Source organism: Rhipicephalus sanguineus, chromosome 3 (assembly GCF_013339695.2).
Source record: "Rhipicephalus sanguineus isolate Rsan-2018 chromosome 3, BIME_Rsan_1.4, whole genome shotgun sequence".
Lineage (NCBI taxonomy): Eukaryota > Metazoa > Arthropoda > Arachnida > Ixodida > Ixodidae > Rhipicephalus > Rhipicephalus sanguineus.
Window position 1 is genome coordinate 135,988,592 of NC_051178.1, and position 5,264 is coordinate 135,993,855.

Sequence of the window (5,264 nt, forward strand, 5' to 3'; positions counted from 1 at the left end):
AAATTGAAAAATTTCGGGGGGGGTTTGAACCCCCCAACCCCCCCCCCCCCCCCCCCCCCTTGGCTACGCCCCTGGTCTGGGCGCTCTTCTGGTCGTCTCCATAGGTTGTAATATACCAAAGTTCGCACAGCAGAGGAGCAGTGTATGAAGAACGCGATTTACTGGTCGTGACATGAATAACCAAAATACCTGTCGCGTACGTCATGAAACCCTTTCTCTCAGTCAGGTGTGGCACATACCCGCATACCAGAGTTCATGTTATGCGGGTATGTGCCACAGGTGGTACAGAGTCTCAATCTACACAGTAACCGCGAACATACATATTGGCACGCGGGGAAAGTTATAATATTAATTATTATTGGGGTTTTACGTCACAAAACCAAGATGTGATTATGAGAGACGCCGTAGTGGAGGGCTCCCGAAATTATGACGATCTGGTGTTCTTTAACGTGCACTGAGGTCGCACAGTACACGGGCCTCTATCATTTCGCCTCTCTACCACTTCTAAATGCAACCGCCGCGGCCGGGATCGAACCCGCGACCTTCAGCTCAGCAGCCGAGCGCCGTAACCGCTACGCCACCGCGGTGGACGCAAGGAAATTAAGGGAGCTGAAGACAGAACAGCCCTGGAAGACGCTCGACTACCATCCACTCGTCCACGTGGTCCGCAACGTGGACCATTTACATTACGCAAAAGACGGGGTCAATGCTTCCTACAATAATTCTGCCGGGAGGACCATGCCCCTCATGATTACCGGTGACTTCAACATTGGTTTACCAAAACCCAACAACGCCTGCTGCTTACACTGCATGAAAGACAGCTTGGATGTGAACAGGGCATCGCAAGACCTCGTTGCCACGTCCAGGATAGGAGGCATCAAGATCATTTCTTCGGAAGAGGCATCCACGATTTCCACGAGCTGTGCTATACCTCGCAACTCACTACACTTAGACCCCTCTAGTGGCGATCCATTAACAAGTCCTGTCCAGCTGCTCGTGCTCACTGATCACGGTGATGATGATTTTGTTCAAGAACTGTCAAGAACCCTTTCCACACATACACACGAGTTCGTGACACGTGCGTGCGTTGTCCTTCATAACGGACAAGTATAAGCATAACAACTTCAGCGCAACTGTAACAGCTACAACTGTGACTGTAACGTGTACGTGCAGTGCGCCTGCGCGTGCCACTCGGCTGTGTATATATCTAGAGAAATGTTTCTGAATACGAGTAGCAGCTGTCCTGTGCATCTGTGTTCCTTCTTTGCCTTGTTCGAATTCGTGCTATTCAGTATTGAAGAATATAAGCACTACATATCAGCTTGCCGCGTCTGGTGTTGGCAACACCCATGTTGCTGTTGGCATCGTTGCGCAACTGCAAACAACTGGTTATATAACACATGTGCGACTCTTCAACATATGTGTGTGCGTATACCATTTGCACATTTCTCTAGCGTCATTCCGTCACGTTTCGGTCAATGTGAAAAAATACGCCAAAGTCACTTTCCCGCGCATGCTTCGCATAACATCGATTCCCACGGTACGTGGGATCTGCCGAATTTTTTCACATATATTTATTAACGGAAAATCCATACATGTCTCTATAGGTACTCTTTATGGGTTTTCTCAAAAAAGCATCTCCTTGGTCGGGGCTCGAACCCAGAACCAACATATAATGCCACGTGGTTGTGACGGTGAAGTAAGCAGAACACAAGCCGGTAATAATTGAATTGTTTATTGAGTGAACCATCATCATCATCATCAGCAGCAGCAGCAGCAGCAGCAGCATGACTGCTCCCACTGCAGGGCAAAGGCCTCGATCTCGCATGTTTCGTCAATCAACCCGGTCCTGTGCTTGCTGAGGCCACGTGATCACCACAAACTCATTAATCTCATCTGCCCACCTAACTTTCTGCCTCCCCATTGCGCGCTTGCCTACTCCTGGAATCCAGTCTGCTACTCTTAATGACCAGCGGTTATCTTGCCTTCGCGCTACATGCCCTGCCCATGTCTATTTCTTATCCTTGATTTCGACTATGTCCTTAACACCCGTTCGTTCCCTTACCCACTTTGCTTTCTTCTTGTTCCTTGAGGTTATACCTATCATTTTCCTTTCCATGACTCACTGCGTCGTCCTCAAATTAATTAAGTTGAACTATGTTCGTAAGCCTCCAGGTTTCTGTTCCTTAGGTAAGCACCGGTAAGATGTCTCTGCTTTGTGCCTTTCTCTTGAGGGATAGTGGTAAACTACCATTCGTGGTTTGAGAATGCCTGCCAAATGAGCTCCACTCCGTTCTTATTTACTTCAGTCTCACGGTTCTGCCCTGCGGTCACTACTTGCCCAAAGTAGACGTATTCCTTTACCACTTCCAGTGCCTCGCTACCTGTCGATTGCCTATAGACTGTTGAACATTAGTTTTCTGCATATTATTTTCAGGCCTATCGTTCTGCGTTCCTTGTCCAATTCACTAATAATGATTTGCACTTCGTCCCCTGAGTTGCTCATCAAGGCAGGGGACGAAGTCATCAGCAAATCACAGGCTACTAAGGTACTCTCCGTTAACTTGTATCTCTGTCTGCTCCCACTCTAGGGCCCTGAAAACCTCCTGTAAGCATGCGGTGAATAGCATTCGGGAGTTCGTGTCTCGCTGCCTTACACCCTCCGTTACTAGGAACTTTATCACTCTCTTTATGGGGGACTATGGTGTTTGTAGAGCCGCTGTGGATTTCTTCCAGTATATGGGTCGTCGACGCCCTGATATTGTAGTACCTGCACGACTGCTGAGATTTCGACCGAATCAAATGCTTTCTCATAATCTATGAAGGCTATATATAGGGGCTGGTTATATTCCGCGCATTTCTATATCACCTGATTGATAGTGTGAATATGATATATTGTCGAGTATAGCTTGTACGAAATCTTACTTGGTCCTTTGGTTGATTGAATTCTAAGGTGGCCCTAACTCTATTAGCTATTACCTTTGTAAATAGCGTGTAAATAGTGCGAACCAATGCCCAACAAAGGAAGTAGCACTCGCAGTTCAACGATAGCGGCGAAGACAATCGTCATTCCTTCATAAAACTGATAGCCCGTGAAACGCGTCGGCTTTTAGACATGCCTGACAGAACCTTCCATATTTATCGCTGGTGCTCGCGTTAGCTCCATAATGGACTCGACTACTCGCGCCCTGCATGCGCGTAATCTTAACAGGACAGTCTGAAACAATCGCGAAGTTTCTTGAACACTGCGCGGCCCGTGCCGAGCGATGCTAACAGCTTTTTGTGGGTTATTCCCTATCACATAACAGAAATAAGCGCGCGTGGTAATATGCAGAGACTGTCTGAGCTAATCAAGCGATTAGCACATCGCAAGGCAAGGTAGAAGCGATGAACAACTCGAAGCACAGGAACACGGGAACACGGTACACTAATCGCGCCTAAATTTTCCCTTCATCTGGCGTTTCTTCAAGAAGCGATAACGAAGACAGAGCTGACAGGAGATTGAACGGTACACGGACGACAGGGACTCTACAAAACACGGACTCCACTCGCAAAGCCAAGCGGTTGAGAGAAGCAAAGGAACGAAGATAGTGAACACGTGGACACAGAAGCCAGATTAAAAACTTCAAGAGACCAGTGGAGATGAGACACCTTGCGACAGCAAGAGCCTCACATTACAAAAGAGGGTAAGCGACCTTGCAGGCAGATCGTTTGGTCAACGGTGAAGGCTCCTCGTAGAAAGAGTAAATAGTGCGCTCTGTTAAGCGCCACACACGGTTTGCGTAAAGAAGCGCAGAGCAGGGTTTTCTCATTTGTTAGCTCTAGAAGCGGTGTTCAACGAAGGCCAACAAAAGAGACACTTTCGGTTACTTCTGGGATATACAAGAATAGAGCTATACCTTTGTGCGAGAGAGCCGCAGACGCCGGTCCATTGGCTCTCGTCTTTTTTCCGTCATTTGTATCTCTTCTCCGGAGCTGTTGCGAGACGAACGAGGCACACCGTAATTGAAAGCGGGCCTATCCTAACAGTATCGGTAAAGAAAGGAGGAGGGAATGCAAAAGCAAAATAGAGTTCGAACATTTTCGCTCAAACTGGCTGGGGTCGCTATAGAGCATTGGCTTAAAAACACGTACAGGAAAGAGAGAAGTGATCGAATCCGGTCTAGTGACAGACGAAGTGGACACCGGCAAGCGGTTTCAAAATACTGTCGGTAAAGTATGTCCATCGAGATACCCTCGCCAGTGATTGCTCTGGTTCCAGGTTGCGCAACAGCGGTTGTCTATACAGCAAGGCGAACACTTGTCAGCAAGTATTGCAGGTCGACGTATACTGCAGTGATAGTTGATATACCGGTGGCGCAGTGCCCTTATGAGATTGCTATACGAGTTCCACCGAGGACGGAGCAATAAGTCGGATCGCAAATAAAGCGAGATTTTTTTGTTGAATGTTCCCGTTCGAGCGCTTGTAAAGCGCGTCCTTGCCCGTCTGATGGCATCAGAACAGCCAGTACCGTTTTCGTGTTCTGTTCTTTTTTTTTCCTTGTCGTGCTCGAAAAAGACACATTGAAAAATATGGATCATTCCTGTACATGGCGCTATTCTCGTGCATGTGGGCGAACAATATGGGCATGCACGTATCTTCCGTATAATGTGTTTTTGAATTCTTCGTATCGTGGGGAAGGGTTGAACGAGAAGGCTGCAGCCTTGTCGGTGTGATGTGTTGTTAAGGCCCGTCCGAAAGTGATAACGACCGTGGTTTGAGACCCACGTGCAACTATTTAGATAACTCTGAATCCCAGAATTTAGACAAGGGATCAAGGTTCTTGTACCAGTTGCAGATTTTGTTGCTTGCAAAGTAATTCATAGACTTAAAGGACACAGGTCGATCCTTTCTCCCCTCTTTGTCTTTCACAAAAGCAACTCTTGCTTCACGAAAAGCATCAATTTAATCAGTGAACAAGACAACCAAATGACCACTGACGGAAAGCGCAATGTCTAACGGATGGTCTTATTCAGCGGTAGCCATAGAGTCCCTTCTGAAGATGTTCTTGCCTCGGTAGTATGGTTGCTGTTCAGTATTTCTCTGAAGAATAGGTTTTCATTGAAGTTTTACCAAGATCTCTCTACTCCATATGTAAATATTGGCCAATGCCCCAAAGTGGATATGAGCCATATATGAAGGATATCATCATCACCGTGTGCTGTCGGTGGGCACCCGTCCTAAGTGCGGTCAGAGGAGCAAGCAGCGAGCAGTGCGCGAAGCT